This window comes from Bactrocera neohumeralis, chromosome 6, assembly GCF_024586455.1.
Source record: "Bactrocera neohumeralis isolate Rockhampton chromosome 6, APGP_CSIRO_Bneo_wtdbg2-racon-allhic-juicebox.fasta_v2, whole genome shotgun sequence".
Classification (NCBI taxonomy): Eukaryota; Metazoa; Arthropoda; class Insecta; order Diptera; family Tephritidae; genus Bactrocera; species Bactrocera neohumeralis.
Window position 1 is genome coordinate 65,845,488 of NC_065923.1, and position 20,364 is coordinate 65,865,851.

Consider the following 20,364-nt stretch of genomic DNA (forward strand, 5'->3'; position numbering starts at 1 on the left):
AAGCGCGAAGCTCGTAATAAGTTCCAAAGTCGCCGCGACAGGATTAAATTCTAATATTGGAAAATCCTTTGTTATTAATTATGTGCGCTTGAATAATTTCTTTCATTTAGAAAATAGCAAAGGAGTAACAAGGAAATGTATATGTGTGTCTACACCTAGCTCGGCTGTGCAACAATTGCAAAACGAAGAGTCATTGGCGCGATTATAGCCGCGAAAAGGAGTATTTACGGCGCAGCCGAGTGTGCTAAGCAGAAGTATTGAAATTTATCGGCAAAATGGTGCTTTGAAGAATTGTATGTGGCGGAAAACTGAGTTTATGTTTGTTGGTGGCAACAGCCAGAGGCGATAATTACTATACTCGTATGAAGTGGTGAACTCTACATGACCTCTGACTTGCCAAGGTTTTGGGTTTCTCATTGAACCTTTTTTCTCTAACTGATTTTTAATTTTCTTCCTTCTTTTGGAAAATGTCATAAGTCATACTCACTTCCACAAGTCTAGGCCTAGTCTGCATGTTTACAGACGGACAGGCGGTCATGGCTAAATCGACTCAGCTCGTCACATTGATTATTTATAAATATGCATGTACTTTCTATAAAGGCTTTAGTCTCCGACGGTTCTTGGGGGTATTAAACCCAAACTTAATACGCTCCATTCAGGGAGCAAAAAGCAGAACTTCTTACGTTCTTTGTGTTCATTATTTGGCTAAAACTTCTTTTTTCTCTTTTACTTGTCTGTGAATTTTCTTCAAATCTTTCGCAACCGGCTGTTCATCTTTTAGTTAAACCCACTTGAGATCTTTCTCCCTTTGAGCTAGGTAATATCTCTCCTCCACTTTTTTGCTCCTTATTCAATATAAAAAGTGTTCCAGTTGTCGGATTTAGTTCAAATATGCGCCGTTTCGTTCGATAATCTGTTTCCATTTAGACGGCAACTTCATAATTCCGCCCGCGTAGAAGCCCCCTCCTTATTTGCGAAGAACTCGGACAGCCACTTTTCACAAGCCTCTTTTGAGTTCAACTTTACACCAACATGGGCGTTCGCCTTGGGCAGGAACAGGTGGTAATCACTTGGTGCTATGTCCGGATCGTGGATGCGATAAAACCTCCCATCCGAGCTCCCGTAGCTTCTTGCGAGTCATCAACGAAGTGTGTGGTCTGGCGTTGTCCTAGTGAAACACTACACCCTTCCTTTTCGCCAATTCCGGACGCTTCTGGTCGATCGCCTGCTTCAAGCGATCCAGTTGTTCGCCGTAGATGGTAGAATTAAGCGTCTGGCCAAATGGGAGCAGCTCATAGTGGATGACTTCCTTTTAATCCCACCAAACACACAGCAAAACATTCCTGGCCGTCAATCTCGGCTTGGCCACTGTTTGGGACGATTCATCAGCCTTCGACCAGGACCGTTTTTGCTTGATATTGTCGTATGTGATCCATTTTTTGTTGCCAGTCACGATCAGCTTAAAAAATGGGTAGAGATCGTTCCGTTTCAGCAGCATATCGCAGGCGTAGATTTGGTCCAGAAGGTTTTTTGCGTCAAATCATCAAGTTTTTTGTGTATACAGCCTTCTGCAGATGGTTTAAAATGGTTTGGTGACTAATTCCCATCCTCTGGGCGATGTTACGAGATGCCACATGCCGGTCTAATGCGAAATTCAAAAGACAAAAAGGCGGAAGGGAGATATTTGACAGGCCTTAAATCTCGGCCAATATTTCTTTTTCTCTCTCCTCTCTTTCAACTGTTGGCTAAAATTCTTGAAATCTTTCAGTCGGTTTTGCAACTTTTAACTCCTCTAAGATCTAAATTAAGCTATTATAGAGGAAATTAGATCTTCCCTTCTTCAGTTCTGGATTGTGAGTCCTTGAGGCCTTAAAACTCAGTAAAATATTAATAAAGAAATAAACGTGAATATATGTTTTCCTTCTACATATGCGGACAAGATATAAGAACACCTGTCGGGATGTCAGCAGATTATGCAATATTTTCTTTCCGCAACCTCCCGTGGTTTGCTATTGAAAACTCATTTTTATGAAGCAAGCAATCACATGAGAACCGTCAACAAAACATAGTCAAAATGTCTGATCCCTTCTTCCCGACACTCCTGAGCTTATGTACTTATGTACACTCATGCTGTGCGCCACTTGTTTGTTTTCATTATAACTGCGCTTTACGATTTTCCTACACTCGTAATTATAATGAATTTTTCCAAAGCAACAATAAGTGCAACAAATAAAAATAATCGCTTTCAACGCGAAAAAGAAATTTACAAATCAAAATTCAAATCAAAAGACGCGCAACATCGATGAAATTGTAAAGCACCCCTGCCCACCAGCTACTTCCTGTCCAGCCAACCGCAGTGGTGCACAACAGAATGCGCTGGAGTATGCTGTTTACTTTGCTTTCCAATTACTTGCCACATAACTGTAAAATACAAATTTTCTTCATATATTTTTTTCATTTCTGTATTTCGTGCCGCTGACTGTTTACTTCACGCCACAGATTTATTCACTCGAATTAATGAACAGCGCCGTGCCTTGCCACATCATCGTCGCTAACGGAATCGACGGCGAGCTGAAGAAAATTACGCGCTTTTTCGTCCTTTCAACTTTTCTTACTCCACTTTTGTTGTTATTGTTTTATTTGCATTTCGCCGCTTGTTTTTGTTGTTCGTGTTGTTGTTGTTTTGGCTTGTTCATCTTGTTGCTGTCGGCTGTTATTGATACGTCTCATTAGTTGCAAACGAATGCCTTTTCAAGTGGTCCGTCGGTCGCCCTTCACTCCTTACCTTTTACGCGCTCATTCACTTCAAGTGCGGCAACAGCAACAACATCAGCAGGCGTATGGTATTTTGAAGTTTCCTCCATTTCTTCTTCCATATATCCTGCACTGCTTTCACTTGGCTCTATTCTTCTGAAAAAATGCTGAGCAATACCAAGCTTGAAAAGCATGAAAAGAATTCGTACTTGTTGTTTGGACTGAGTTGCGGGGTGTAGCTTGGTTAGGATCTAACCAGGCGTAAAATTAAAAAAATGCGTAAATCCATTTTTTATCCATTCGATAAATTGAATGTAACATTGATATACTTTAAAGATTTTTAAAGTGAGTAAAGCTGCATGCGCCACAAAAAGTGTTAAGGTTTTACTTCGATTATGAAGACTTTGAACAGAACATAGATGCAATTCAATGCTTCGAAAAATCTTCTCTAACCACATTTTGTAAAACTATCTCACAAAACTTTACTAAACTTTATTTGAGGAATCCAAAATTCCGCAAATTATGCCAGTTTGTGAAGTTTGCTGGAGTAAGGAGAATTATAGTCATATTGATACTTTCAGACTGTCCATTTTTAGGTAAACTAAGCTTAAAACAATTGCATATTTCTTCAATGAACTTGCCGGAAACAAACACGCGGAACTAGTGTGCAACATAGACTCAAATTCCTCAGGTTCTTTGAAAGCTCCCAAGCTATTTTAATGTATGTATTCCTATATACAAATTGTGTTATCGGTGATAGTTTAATTATCGTTTGGAAAATATCTAAATAGGACATACAATTTTTAGAAAATCTTTGAAAACTAATTATGATGGGTCTAATTAGTAGAGACATGTGTCTTTAAAGAGTTTCTAATGGAAGAAATACTGTAATTCCACCATATCTTGCTTTTTTATATCTATCTTCCGTTTCGTAGATCAGCCTTAATATCCAATCTAATCTATCATAACCTCAAGCTTCATATTTACGCTCTCTGAAAGCTCCAAGCTAAATCTCTCTTAGTGAAAATTGTACTCTTCGTCATAAGTCGTTTGTATTTTGGAATAGGTCTTTTGAGGAGATCGCTAAATACCATGAAATTGCTTAAAACTATCGACCCTCTAATAGGTTACCTACGAAATAAAAACAAATATTTTGGATATTGAATATTTGAATATTTACCGTTTGATTGAGTTCACCAGGATATATTCTAGAGACTCAACACAGGGTTGTCAAATATCCCCCCGCCTTTTTGTCTTTTGAATTTCGCGGCTATGTATAAAGCGCTACAGAGCTCGTATCTGGCAATACTATACATTTTTGAAAGTTCTTGACATAACCTGCAAAACAACGCTATGCATAATTAGTTTGGATATTGCGTTCAACAGTTATAGACGTGTAAACATGGAGTTTCAGTTCACTCCGAAATTCGCGCTATTTTAAAGTTTTCTTTCGTTAAAGGCAAATCCACTAGAGAAACATCCCGTGAGATTAATGGTGTTTTGAGGGATGGTACTATATCCCTTCGAACTGCGGAGGAATGGTCTCGACGATTCAGAGCGGGTGAAAACGACACCAAGCCAGCAGGCGTAAGACCTGAGACGACGAATACCGATCAAATCATGGAAAACATCGAGTTAGACCGGCATGTGGCATCTCGTGACATCGCCCAGAAGATGGGAATTAGTCACAAACCATTTTAAACCATCTGCAGAAGGCTGGATACACAAAAAAGCTTGAAGTTTGGGTGCCGCATGATTTGACGCAAAAAAACCTTGTGAACCGAATCAACGCCTGCGATATGCTGCTGAAACGGAACGAACTCTACCCATTTTTTAAGCGGATGGTGACTGGCGACGAAAAATGGATCACATACGACAATATCAAGCGAAGACGGTCTTGGTCGAATGCCGGTGAATCGTCCTAAACAGTGGCCAAGCCGGGATTGACGGCCAGGAAGGTTTTGCTGTGTGTTTGGTAGGATTCAAAGGAAATCATCCACTATGAGCTGCTCTCGTATGACCAGACGCTTAATTCTACCATCTACTGCGAACAACTGGACCGCTTGAGGCAGGCAATCGACCAGAACTACCTGTTCCTGTCCATGGCGAACGCCCTTGTTGGTGTAAAGTTGAACTCAAAAGAGGCTTGTGAAAAGTGGCTGCCCGAGTTCTTCACAAATAAGGAGGGAGGTATTATGAAGTTGCCGTCCAGATGGAAACAGATTTTCGAACGAAACGGCGCATATTTGAACTAAATCCGATCACTGTAACACTTTTTATAAAGCATTGAATAAGGAGCAAAAATGCGGAAGGGAGATATTGGTATATATTTTTTAAACATTGTCAACCATAGAAAAACTGAACCTTCGGACATAGCTTGAATAAATTCTAATGAAGAATTAACTGGAACATGGTGATGTCTTGAGTTAAGGGTACAAAGCTCTGATACTCCAATTAATCTACAGCTCATGGTATAATTAGATCTCAGTAAGCGTAAAATCGACTCTGGTGGGAACAAATTCCTCTCTTAAATAGATAAAGAAACATTTTTGTAGACCTTATGACGATGTCTTAATCATAATTCGTACAAGCAAAGCACGAGCTTATGTAAACTCGACCTAGGCTTTCACAAATATCTTCAATCGAAATCTGAGGATGATTAATAATATTGAAATGCAAATAAAGTATAAAAACTTTTCCGAATACCAGAGGTCCACTAACCGTTCGCTTTTGAAACTGGTACTTCCAAGTTCACGGGTCTGCGGATCGCTATGAAACCATATGAATTACAAAACTGGGAGCCTAGACAATACTTCGAGTAAGATGCGGACCACGCATTTTAAAATCCCTACCTTCCTAAAGCACTCTTCTGAATTTAATTTCAACTCTAGCAGTTTTCTATATTTCATTAAGTGAAATTTCATTGAGGTAATCAGTCAACGCCGGCCACACTACCCAGACAACCAAATACGAATTAACTACAGCGCCGCCGACACTCTCATTAAATTTAATATCCTTAAGCTTCCTACTCTGCCCCTCACCCCCTTCATTCATCAATTAAAATGCTACGCGGAGCTATGGGGTTAAATGCGCCGCTTAATTACAGCGGCTTTGCGCATGGATTTCAACGGCTCATTGCTAAAATCGGCAATCTTTTCACTCAGTCGAGTTGTAGCTAAACACACAGACATTTCCACAGCAACGAATTGTTTCGTAAATGATAGCAGTTCCTCCACAGTGTTCAAAGGTATGCGGTCTGATACCAATCAAATTCAATGCGCCACCGCTTTTGCCATTCCGCATCATTCAACGTCACCGAACGCGAAAATCCAAATGAAATTCTCTCCCCAACTAAATCCTTTAGCTATACAATTCAATTCACTTTGGCGCGAAATTCGCTACAGATTATTAATTAGAATTCAACACCGTTGGCGGTCCGCGCCGCAGTCATCTAAGCTATGACGTGCCGGCCAATGTATTCAACTCTTTCTGTGTTCATAGAATTTTTTTCTATTTCCCGTGACTTTGAGCAACTCATGCAGTTAATAACGAAAGCCGCTTAAATGTTTCAAAGCCATGTCAACGGCACTGTACCAATAAGTAGTATTTACAAGCAAGTCAGCGCAGAAAAAAGTTGTTACCATTAGGTGGCGCGTGAATTAAATTTTCGTGGTCGCTGGACTTTCAAGAAGTTATCGCCTGCGTCCGCGCCTTTGACAGTCCACGTGGTACGCATCAATGACAGCTTTATACGCCACATTTCACTGCAGCGCGCGCTTCGCTGAGCTTGGTATTTGCCAAAGCTCGAAAAAATCGCCGGAAAGCCACTCATCTTTTCAAATATTTACTGCCCTTCCAACTTTATTCGCGACAGCGTGGTCATGGCATGTCATAAGCTCTCGTCATTTCGTGATCTCCTTCCACTGCCGCGCGTTTTCAGTAGAACCATAGTGATTTAACCCCTTCAGCGCCATTTTCACTTGAATAATTTGTGGCTATGCATTGCAATGGTGGGTTTTTTAGTTGTTGGACTTAGCTGTGTTTTTGGAGTTCACTTGTCCGTGACTCTATTTCCACAAGTCACTTTAAGGCATTCTTTTGACTTTGTTTTCTTTTTTTTTTTTTAATTTTCCGCGTTTTGTGGTTAGTTTTCATTTTCATGCTTTGCTGCGTTCGCTGACACTTTTGCACGTTCTGTGGTGGCCCACACTTAATTCAATCCGTTTACTCAACACTTCCTCCCTGCTTTCTACCTTCCTTCCTACTTCCGTTTTCCTTTCCTTCTTCCTTAACTTCCTTCTTTCATTTTTGTAAACCCTTGCATCTTCTGCTTCTTCCCCACAAATACTCTCCACATTCCAGTCACTTTCCTCATTCTTACCCCGTACACTTTCAAGTAGGCATTGTTTATTTAGGCCGCTCTACAAAAATTCTGCAACAATCATAATAAGACAGCTCGGTATTGCGTTTTCCCAAAAGGATTGTATTTGACAGGTGTTGTTGTTCAGTTTTTATTTCCTTTTTTATTTCAATTCCTATTAGCGTTTGTTTGCTTATCCTACAGCTTTTCCGCTGATTACCAGTATCCGCGCTTATTTCTTTTGCCAACTTTTATTTACTGTTGATTTTTCCATCTTTTTAATCCATTTGAAATTCGCGCTTTGATCCGTTTTGTTTCCACTTTTTTGTGACTTGGTATCCTTTTCGCTTTTGACAAGGTGTTAGGATTAGTAATAAAGCAGCGAAAACAAAAGTACTGTCCGCTACTAAAGAATTCTCTTTGTCTATTTTCTTTGCGAGTTATTGTAATTCTTTTGTTTACTCACTCAATACGCCGTTGTTCAGGGGGTGGATAGGTTATGGGTTCATAAAACATTACTCCGTATTTTGGGTATTTGTTATTGCACTTAGTTTTTTTATAGCGCTGATAGAATAGTGTACTTATGAGCTGCTATTTATCTTTTAGATTAATTTGAAACTTATTTTCAGACTCAAAAAGGAATTTGGGAGTTTCAAAATATGTATTATCAGATTATATATAATACCTTCTATTTTCAAAACTAACATTTTTCTTGCTATTTACGATAAAATGCAAATAAATATATTTATTTATATATAACTAGGATTAATGAAAAGTCCAATGAAAACTCAAAGAAGACAGAAAGACCCTTCAAAGAACGAGCTTAGTTATTTTATTTAAAAAATGCATTTTGATATTAGTTTGTACTGTAATAAGCTAAGCGGAATACACAGTTTTAATTCGGAAGCCTCAGCGCACTAGATATCAATATGTTAATATTGATACAACATCCATTAACTGTTCTTTAAACATTGAAAATGCCACGATGTTTCGAATTTAACTATTAAAGGGGACTCTTAACATTTGTATCATAGAATCTGCCAACTTGCGTTCGAGGTTTAGGTTCTATAAAATACTAAATGAGATTTGAAATTAAAAAACTGACTAGACGTAAACCCTCCGTCAAACCTTGGAGAATTATTTGTGAAATAAACTGACTTAATATGTAAAGAGGTTGGAATTTGGAAATGCTTAGCTTCTCAAGAGCGGTCTCAAGATCTGCGCCTCGTATTGTGGACTTAGCCTTCTTGCTTTCGACCTTAAGTATATAATAACTTGCACGATGTGCAAAAAGAAGCCCATTTCTCCCTATTTCTCTCTCAACGTCTAACTGAGAGAAACTTCATAAATATTATATGTTTAACAATCTTAAGCAGGCATTCGCAGCTTTCTATTAAAATATTCCCTTTGGCTTTTTAAATGCAATTTTGGCTGTCAGTACAGCAAAAATCATATTCATGTTAATCGTCACATGACACGAAGATTCAGTTTAGTTGTCTTAGCAATGACATAAGTAGGGGAATCGAAACATTAACAGATGCAGAAATAATCATACTAACAGTCTAAACTAAATATAGTAACAGTCAGAGATCTTTGGAATATCGGAGGAATCAGTGAAAACCATTTTGAATGATTATTTGGGACTATGAAAAGTGAGAGCACGATTGGTTCCAAAATCACTAAATTTTTTTGGAAAAACAACGCCACGTTCCGAAAAAACACGTCAAAGCAAGTCAATAATCAAGGTGATTTTGACATTTTCTTCGATCGGTCATAAAAGAGGTCGGATTTCTCTCTTATGAGAGGGTCTTTTTAAATGCAACTCTTGGAATTACACATGAGGTAGAAACCGTTGACTACGAAAAAGTGAGAGCACGATTGGTTCCAAAATCACTAAATTTTTTTGGAAAAACAACGCCACGTTGCGAAAAAACACGTCAAAACAATTAAAAAGAGACAACAGACGTGAATCGTTACGCGCATGAAGGCTATTCCGGAAATTGACTTTAACAACTGTTTCGAGGATTGAAAAAAGCATTGGCACAAGTGTATTGAAGCAATGTGGATTCCTTTAAGGGGGACGACGTGGAATTTAAAGAATAGATTAAGAATTTTAAAATTATGAACAAAGTCTTATTATTTTTAGCTAATACTACGAAGGGATATATTTTTTTAAGAAAAACTCGAGCAGAGTTACAAACAGATATCAGTCAGCATCTCGCAAACTTAGACGATAGATAGCTAGCTGTGAATTTTCCCTATCCCTAGAAAACTTGTTTGAGCTTTTAAAGGAACTCATTTTGGTAGCCTTAGTAAATATGCTTTCAGCTTCCCAGTACAAATTTGATAAGCAGATTTATAATCCCTCTTATTTGCGCAGATTACACAACCTCTTTGTTGAATCCTGACCTGACCTAACCTCTTAGCAAATTCGACAGCAAATTATGCAATGAGTCATTTCTTCTTCTTTCCGTTTCGTAGTAGAGTCATAAATATTTTAAACGAAAAATTCTGTTGTGCTAGCTTTTGGTAACAGTATATACCGTTATTTGATTCTATTTCGTGTTGCTGCTTTTTGAGAAAATGTTCGCGTGACAAACGAGCATTTTATGGCTTCCGTTGACCTGTGCCAATGCCAAGCTGTCGCGGTCTTCGCATATCCTGCCATTGTGAGCAAACATTTGCTTTGACACAAAAGTACAGTTATAAGTTAGTGCATATATATGCTTGTAATATGTATACTGTTGTCTTCTGTGCGACTTGAGTTCATTGTTGCTACCTTCTTTGCCTCGCAGCGTCGCTGCTGCTGCTGCTTTTGGTCGTTGTACTACTATTAGTTTTTCGCTTGGCAAGAAGTGATTGCCCTTTTCGACTATAAAATTAACTGTAAATATTTAATGTGCGCTTATGCACGTATTCATTTATACATGCATACATACATAGAATCTTATATGTCATAAATATATCCCTTGTGTTGCGAGAGGCAACAAAACGATGGCACTTGTTTAGCGGTGTGTTTGTAGGGTGTGTGAAAAGCGTATCTGTTGCAATGCAAAAATGATTTTTTAGTTTTTCCGTTGTTTGCAGCGTTAAAATTTTACGATGGATTATCACGTTGCAAGTGTGATATGTTGCAGTTTCAGTTGCACTTTTTTGTATACTGCAGCGTTGCATACAAAACACACCCACCATTTCTTTTTTCGAGCTTAAAAATATAGCTTTACTAAGGCTTGCTACTCTACGCTAACCTTCCACTGCTTATCGCGGCGCTGCACTTGGCTGAAGTGAACTCGAATGACATTCGCGAGTCGGTTTTACTCGTCAGAAACTCATTCGTCATACTTTTTAACATCAAACAGACAGTTTTTGGGCCGAAAGGTATGATACATAAAAGGCCGCTTCGGTATTCCCACTCGCTTTCTCACGACAAACATATACAAATAAGAAATAATACATCGTCTCTTTAATATGAAGCTTGTATCAAGAAAATTTATACTTGAAATTTAAATATATTGCATAATTTGGGTTTCGAACCCGGCATACAACGTGTGCAAGTCTCACACTCCAGCAGCAAAGCAACGCTTTCATCTTGCATACATACAAGTATTATCTGCGGCTACGGAAACCACAACAATAAGTTATATACGGTATACACAACAATTTTTCTCTTATTCTTTTTTTCGAAAACAAAAACATTAAAAATCCAACGAAATGCAATTTTTATATTTAGTAAGTAAAAACACGAAATAAAATTTTAGTCATAACCACACGCGCTGGTACGCTAGCAGTAAGCTTAGCAAAGATTTCACTCACTACTTTTACTACATTTTTCTTTTAATTTATTTTCCCGACTTTTATTTTAGCTAAAGTCCCGCAGGACACTTGCTGGCTGGTCAGGATTTGTTTAGCTTAAAAATTTATGTATTTTTGTCATGCTTGCAGCTAATAATTTCTGCTCATCCGCAAGTTTATTTGCCGCGCCATTCGAAAGCTTTGCATTTCTGCTTATTTCAGTAAAATGAAATATTAACATTTTTAGTGTAGTGTCAATGTTCGTTGGTGAGATAGCAATAAATGTTTGCGAAATCTAAAAGGTTTTGTAAATGCAATTAACTAAAGGAAAGGGATGAAAGCTAGGAAGCGTTCAAGCTCATTATGGTGGCCGAAGGACGTGTTAGCAATGATATTTAAGAATGATCTTACATAATCCTTTGAAAAAAGAGCTATTATAAATCCAAAGTCATGTCATGACCTGATATTTCGATCCGAAGAAAAGTGATAGCTTTAAACTGGAGTCCAAGAAAATATAATAGTATATAAAGAAACCTAAAATAATGCTTGTCGTTAAAATAAAAAAATGGTTAAGCTCTGAAAGCCTCTCAATAAAACCCAGAAATGATTTTCGACTTATGAAGTGATCGAATTTTGTACAAAATTGAACTTAAATAACTCAAAGCAGAAGAAACGTCTTGTTGTTTGGAGAACTAAAGTTCAAAGTTTGACTTTAAATAGGATTACTTGCCAAAAAATAAAAAATATGGGTAATGCGAGATTTTTTTCTTTGAATGGATCGATCTTTCGACACCTTGGAAACTTTTAATATAATTCTGTGGGAACGAACCGTCTCATGGATCTTCGTCTGTGTTTAAGTCCAGAAGCCTGGGGTCGAACAGACGTCAAAATGAAAAGGAAGATTCCTCTTATTGCTTCGATATTACTAACTACTTCATTTACACACAAAGACCATTTCCTGTTTAACCACCAGAAGTCACTATGTCACCATGGGACTTTTAAACACAAAGACCATTTTTTCCCTTTGACTTTAATTTCAGATTATTTCAATATTTTACCCCACTTTGACTTTAATTTCTAAATTATGTTGTTCATTGTGTAGCTGAAAGTCTTTAGACCAATCGAAGAGGTATGGTTTTGAATAAGTAAATATACAGTATATAAATCTACGTTGTTCATTTTAATACTCATAAGAACCATTGGACCAAAAAAGAGGTCACTTTAAAGAAAATTCTCTCTTAAACCTTTCTAGTTCAGGCAATTAGTAGACCGTGCTGAATTCAAGAGTTTCAGTGAAGAAAAAAGTTATCATGTTTGGTTTTACCGAATCTTTGACTGTACTTATTTTGTACTGAGAGGGTTAAAAGAAGGATTGGTTGCTATTGGGTCCTTTTATTGACATTTTTTAGATGGCTAAAATTTTTGAAAAACGAAAAATGTGTTCCAATATTTTGTATTTTTTGTAAATAATATATTTTTATTAAACCCAAACCGCATTGCTATCCTTTTTTTCCGAAAAACCTCTTCAGCAATAAACTTTTCCAACCGACTTCATTCGTTATATTACAAGATGACACTAATTGACACAAACTTGTTCGAAGATTAAGTCAAAACACTTAAATGACCTGCCATTAAGCCAATGTACTCCGCCTGACTGCCAGCCTGATCCCTAAAACAGTGTATCCTTTTGTGCTTTTAACTTATTTAGAAAAATGTGCGCCACATTTCCTCACTCTTACTTCCTTTTTGTGTTGTTTTTTTCTACCTAAAAGTTAACTACATCTAACTTAATCGCGTAAGTGTTTTAACACATGTATTTGTTGTATATTCACTGATCCCTACATGTGTCTTCTCGCATATGGCTCTCACAGCCTTTTTATTACTTGTTGGCTTGTGCGTTATATTTCTGGTCTACCAAATGGCGCGCCATAAATTTAGTAAGCAATGTTGCTTCGTTGTTTCCTTGCTTCCTAGCTTTCTAGTGAGTTTTTTGAAAAATGCCGTTATGTCACTATACCTCCACTGTTCACTTCGCTGTTGCTTTGCCCCATGTCCTTTCAATTTTCTAATACAGCTTCCTTGCGTCACTCGCATACCGTCGCTTACTAACTGCTAGTAATTTTTCAACTATGCAACCAGCCATGTGCTTTGTGTTGTACGTTTATTCCTCCTTCATTTGCCACTTAATTTTCCGACTTTTTTCTCGTTTCTTTTGCCCTCTGACTCAGCAACGCTTAAGCGGAGAGAAAGTTAAAAAAATTGTAGCGGGCGCACTTGCCACAAAATGTTGCAGATAACACCAGTGACATTATTAATTGCGTTAGTTTAATGCTGTAAGTGTGTAGTGTTTATCTTGTGCCTTTTTGATGTTTTATTTTTGTTTTGTTAAGCCAAAAATTTTTTGTTCAACAATTGTAAAATTTAGCGTTGTCCAAACTTAATTTTATTTTTTAAGTCCGTATTATAACTGATTTAATCACCAGTGTTGCCATGAATGGAATCGCTTTTGTATCTTCAAAAATTTAGCTCGCCGCATAAGTTTCTGAGGGTAGACATTTCGCTCGGTCTGGCACGAAAATTGCAAAATAAATTGAATAACGCTGAAATAATTCTAGAGTTGTAGCTCAATACTTTGAAAAAAGAATTAGGAACATATATCTCAGGTAGAGCAGGCCTAAATAGGAAAGCCTTTATATGCTGATAAAAAAGGTGCTCTCTGCTACATAGAATGTGTCATCACTTCTAGAAGATTTTAAGAAAAGTCGAACTACAGTCTGTATCAAACGAAGGGCCATATCAACCAACTTATTTTATAAAAAAAAAATCTTAAATCTGCATAATGGAGGAACTAATAAAAAGGCAGAATATAGAAGTTCCGTAGCTGGACTAAGGGATTTTAATCATCAAATGCCAATCAACATTCAGATGAACTATTCCAAGAGAACTCAAGCACATTCTGCAAGTGATATTGTAGTCTGAGTGTGCAATAAAATATTGGCACAAGAGTCTCTCACAATCGCCGAACTAAAATGTGGAAGATAAGTGGGCTTAGTGTCTTTTACTATAGAGAATGCATCTGAAAAAAATTAGAAACGCCTCCGGGATGGCAATACTCTGCAGTTATTAAGACCGGATGATGACCTACACCTTTTTAACTGAGTGATTTGATTGAATACAGGGTCTCCAGCTTGAAAAGTTTTCCGTCGAATACCGGCTTGAGTTAGTGGATGAAAATCAACGTAAGGAAGGACTTTCGAAGGGTAGAAGTTATTTTAAAAATACTCTAAAAACAGTGGCTCAATCGTTTAGAGGAATACAGATCCAATTATTTAACTTATTATTGAACGAAAAAAATACTTACTATTTAAATTAGCCAATTTTTTCAAATAATTTTCTAATATCAAGGACTAATAAAGAGAAAAGACTTAAGATAGTAGAATATCGATATGGAAACCAAATCCTATAAAGGCAAGCCTTAGAACATCAAAGAGAATTTGGAAAACCAAAAAACGATGCTTTGCATACTCTTTCGAATTAGCCAGAATTTGAAAGAAAGGCTTTCATTTTTCATATTTTGTGGTAACAAAAGCATTTAAAATTGTTGAACAGAAAAAAAAGAAGAATCCACAAAACCGCCTAAGTAATAATGTAAGTAAAAAGAGCGCAAGCAGTTGGATTTACTTCAACAAATTTCCGCGGCTTTTCGCGCATCAAAGTGACAATAAGAGACGCCGCACAATATATCCTGCTGTGCTGAGCCAAATTCTGATTGACTAGCTAAACTCGGGTGGTGTATTGTCGTTTTTTGTTGGTGGGTTACGTCAGTAAGTAACTGTTGAGTGCCGATGATTATGCGTATTTGTGTATGTACCGCCGCCACTGAGGTCCTTTTATGCTTGACGGCATGATGAATTCTTAAGCACACAGATTTGCTGTATTTAATAGGCATTAGCGCGCCTTTTGTACTTTTCTTCAAAACTTGTGTGCTTCTTATTTTGTGGTTCAGTGAATAAAAATTAATATTTGCCAAATTCTTTAATATTTGTTTAGGGTGAAAAATTATTTAATTCGAATATAAATTGTGGTGATATTAGTTAGTTAGTTCCTGCAAGATATTTTCTTAATTCCTGTAAGACTCGCTAACCTCCAAAGCTCTGTTCAAAAATTTTCACTACCTCAGACCTTTACACATTCATAACCTACCTAATTAATATCTCTTTAAGCTCGCCACTCAGTCTTTTCAATCGATGATCCTTCATATAAAAATCATTTTATGAGTTACATCTGTTTATGTATATCCATGAAGTCTACTAATGAGACTCATTTTAGTTACAGACTGTTCGCATAGATGATGAAAATGGCAAGAGTCGACGTACCTTAAGCATAGTCTCACAAATGCAAGAAGTTCAAGGAGAAAAGTTGTGGTGTTTTTATTTCGCCATCCTCGAGCCAAATGCCTCAATTGACAAGTGTCTAATTTTCTCTTCTTACAAAACTCATGCCGATTGAACAGTAATCCAACAGGGGCACTAGTACTAAAGAAAATCAAACTTAGATAAGCGTAAGCCCTGCGCCCATCGATATCTCTCGTTTAATAGTCGGGGCTTTGAGTTGAGAAAGAAAATCTGAACATAACGAAACAGACGTAGAAACTAAGCGTCGTGATTCTTAATTTCCATTTCTTGCAACTTGTGATCCAAAATCCACTCAGTTAGTATTATCAATTCATTTGTTTTTGTCTAAACTGAAAATTTTGGGTTGAGTGGGCAGCGATTACGACCACTTCTTCTGAAAATCAAATTAGATATAGTATCAAAATGAATGTCCACTAACACCAATCATGAATTTGTAATCTTTATAACTTAATTTAAGGAAATTCATGAGACATCCTTAATAGTGAAACGTTTATCGCGGAGTGGAAATGAAACTTCAAAGTAACGAAATATAAAAAAACGCTCTGCCTTATAAGTCTGTCCAGTAATTTTGTTACACTAAACTCTAGTGGATGCAATTTCTATAACTAAACAACATCCTTGTTAGGGTTTGAGTCAAAGAGAACGACAAATACCACAAATTTTACGAAATAAGCCAGTGTGTGCACCAGAATTTATTAAAACTATATTCTAAATCAACTACTACTTCTTAGAACTTGACTGCTTTATATGTCTCGTTGATATTATCTACAACAGGAGCTCCCTGTAGGTACATCCTTTCTCTTGGCTGGGTGCCCTTTTGACTTAAATCTTACACAGCTTACTGACACATAAATATATGAGTGCATGGAAGTATTTATTAGTAAATATTGTCTACAACGCAATGCCAAGAATAACTGCGGAGACAACAGGAATTTTAATTTCTAAACAAATTTTCGGCAAAAGGACAATCGTAAATTAGTGCGGCAAAGTGGTAAAATCGCAGAAATAGTTGCTTGCGTGACTGGCGTTGCACAATAATGCAGTAGTAAGTTTATGTGTGTGAGAAACTAGCTTGTCGTAAGGATAACGGAATTTCGCTATGTAACTGTACATACAAACTGGCATATCCTTGCTGCTTATTTAGAGACTTTGGTGTATGGTCGCGCGACCATAAATTCACTAACAAATAGAAAGTATAGAAGCAAACGGTTTGCGGTGGGACGCCGCGCATACTTATCGCCACAACAAATACTTTATTGCATGTGCGATGTTGCATGCAACAAAATTACAATACACCAGTGTATACGATTTACAACAGCCAAATGACGGCGCTAGTTACAGCGCTAAGTCAAGCTAAGTCAATGTGGCGACAAATCGGAGTAGACTTTGGTCATTCGCTGCACGGCGAAGAATTTGCGCAAGGATGTGTCGCAGGATATGCAACTACCAGTTCGTAGTGTAACACAAAATATGGCTTAAATGCATGCAATAAATACAGAAACAATAGCAACAAATGCCTTGTTGACTAATAATACGGGGTTATTGTAATAACAATAACAACAAATCCATTGTAGTCATGGTGGCAATAGTCGTAAACCGCGCGGCCAATTTGTAATTTGTACAATTGCACCAACGCGCCAAAAATGTTGGTGGCAATATAAGAACAACAACAACAATGGCAATAGGTGCATAAAATAACACAAATTTTTAATAAATTTATGTGACAGTCGAAGTAAACGCGCACGAGCGTAAGGATTTGCGGCCAGACAACAATGTCCTTGCCACAAGCAGGCACTGAACAGCGCTTTCGCTCACTTCGCGTCCTCGGTACCAGCAATAGAAGCGTATATACGGGATATTTAGAGCTATTGTACGCTTTACTGCCGCTAAAGACCCACTTTGTCGCCACGATTTTACTACTGAAATCCGCCCATCACTGTGATTTTTTGGATAATTTGTGGTCAGCAAATTGGCTGGTTGTATTTGTGGGACTGCAATTTAATTGCAATTTAGAAGAGCTCTGAACGTTGTTAATTCTTAAGCGCAGTATACTCTTATTTTACAGTAATTACAGCAAAAAAATTTCTGATTTCGAGTGAGCCGAAAGTACGATTTAAAGTATTTTTATATGCTCATGAAGTAGCCATAAAGCAATTACTTAAATCACTTACACTTGCAATTTGTAATTATAATTTTTCCTTTCCGGTCGACGGTGCTTAAGAATTTCTGCTTATTTCTTCTGAAACTTGAATTGAGCTCAGCCTTTTTCCTATTCACTCTAAAATGCTACTGAATTTGCTGTCAGCATTTCGAAACTTCACAGAACGAAACGATTCTTATATCTTCAAACCCTTCTCTAATAACGAAAAAACAAGGAGCTGCAAGATTTTGGAAGCCCACTTTCTACTATTACAAATCCGGTTTCTACTTCAATCACCAATATGAATAATTTTACGTATCTTTAGAGATAACTATACTCGATTCAAGTCCTCAAAGTTTACTAAAAAATATCACCACAAATCGCTTTCTAATGGTAAAATGTTCTCCAATCTTCCAAAACCTATTAATTTTGCCACCTAAATGATATTTTGGTGTACTTTAAGGTTCGGATAAGAGCCCCCTTGGCTTCTTGTAACTTACTACTTACCTGTTGGTCCTCAGGCTAGCTAAGCAAGCGTTGGTCAACTACTAGAGCTCTTCACTCTCACCAAAGTCAGTGGTTGAAACGGATCTAAAAAGACACTGGATCGTGATTCATGCAGTAAGATTGAAGGATTCTGCTCATGCAATGCATCACATGATCGGAAGATCAGATAGAGTCATCTTAACACTTCTTTCTCCAGCCTTTGCCAGATCCAGGTAAAAGCAACTCACATCTCATACTTTTAAACATACAAGTGAAATAGCGACAATAGAAATAAGGCACCCAAGCATAAATCTGAAATTTCTCAATGACTGATAGCCAATGATAGGAGTTTTTCATCTGGTTTCACAAATGATTGTACAGTCTAAGTTAGTTAGTTAAGTTTCAGTCAGCCAAGTAATCTAACTTAAGACTCGAGGTTATTCTCATATTTTCAATGTCTATTATAATTACCATCGTAAATGTCATTGAAAAGATTTGGAGCTCAAATCTCAATCAACTCAATATAAAACATTTCAGTACTTTTTAATTGTTGGATGCTACCTACAACCCAAACAGAGTGAGCGCTAAACATCCTATTTATAAGACGTAAAAGTAATACCACATCAAATCAATTATGTAGATACTAGCTTCTAGCTTCACCCAATACAAAAATGAAATTAATACAAAATAAACCAGTTGGCATTAAGAGCACTTGCTTCAAAATGGGAGTAAAACAAAAAGATGAGCACTTGACATTTTAATGTGGCCATCACATACTCTCCCATCGCAGTGACAGGTGATGACGCTGACATTTTTCGCTTGAATTGATAGCTCACTGAAAGAGACATTTAATTATGGTTTACCAAAAGTAAAACTAACTACTTAAGGACCAGAAAAAAGCGGGTAAACGCCGTATCACAAAAGTGGAAATGACAAAATGACATACAAATACACTTAAATGCTATACATACATATGAACTGAGTTACAGACGATTGCACTTGTCAACGCTTCGGCACTCCGATTACAGCACAGCTGAGTAGTTCATCAACGCATCAAATGAATAGTTAAACACTAAACGAAATGAAATGAGCGAATTGTGAGCACACAAATCAAATGTCACTGTCATTTTGGCTCTTTGCCTGCACTTTGCATTGGCATTGTGACAGTTTAACTGTCATCCTTGCGCTTTGCAATAGTTTTCGTTCTAATTTTCGAATCACCCTTATCAAAAGCATAGCGGAAAGAGGGGGCAATCACATTCAATTAGCGCTGCTACTGTTTGCTTTTTCACTTTTTCAATTTTCACCATTGTCTGCTATTCATTGGGCATTTGCTGCTCATTTCTGCCACATATGCCACAATTTTTTGACTGCCCCTGCTTGCGACAAGTGCTCATATTTGTTTACTGCCGGTTTAATAGAAGTTAAATGCCTCAGTTTCGGTTTTCAATTATGTCACATTAGCGGCATTTATATATTTACATATGACGTGCATATATTTGTACATAAGTTTATATCTCCGTGTCTATTTGAACATATGCACACATGTTGGTATATTGTATTTGGTAGCAAATCTGCGCTAATCGCATCAGCATCATTCCATTTACAGCCCAACGCCACCCTGCAGCGAGAAAATATGAAGAGAGTTTACCTGATTTGCTCGCGAGTTCTTTTATAGTTTTGTGTAAGCGAAGTTATTTTTTTTACAATATATACTATATAATTTTTTAGAATTTTTCATGATAATGATAAATCAAGCTATTTTTACAATAATTTAATTTGAGCCTTTACTCCATTTTTCTCTATTTCCGAGTCTTTCCGTTTATGAACTAGCACAGTTCACTTCCTTTTTATGAAATCTGAGAGAAAACGGTGACCATCTTCTTGCTGAACCATAGAACAGTCTTCATCTTATTCGGAATAAGGTGAAGTCCACTGTATCGACTGTTCCTTGGTCACCGCTGTGGGCCAGTAAGATCATTTTTTATCGGTGGTCACTAAAAGACACAGGATTTTCTTCGGTTTGCGTTTAAGTTTTCTCTCCGTTGTGCTTGTTATTCACCGACAGCTTTCTCATTCTTATTATTCGGTTTAAGATATGACCAACATACCTACTTTCGCGGCTTTCCCACGCATTTTCGATACGAGATCGTAGAAATTTTTCATATAATCTCACATGGCAGCCATTTTCTGCGCAACTAGATGTGACTCATAAAACGCTTAGCGTGAGCACGTTGAAACTTGTTAAACCAATTTTTTACCATCTTTATTGAAGGAGAAGAGACTTCGCACACAGCATTCCATCGCTATGTGATAATCACCGACCAAGTTTTTTGATTGGTACAAATTATTCAAAGAAGATCGAGAACACGTTGACGACGAACCACGTCCATTACGGCCATCAACATCAATTGATG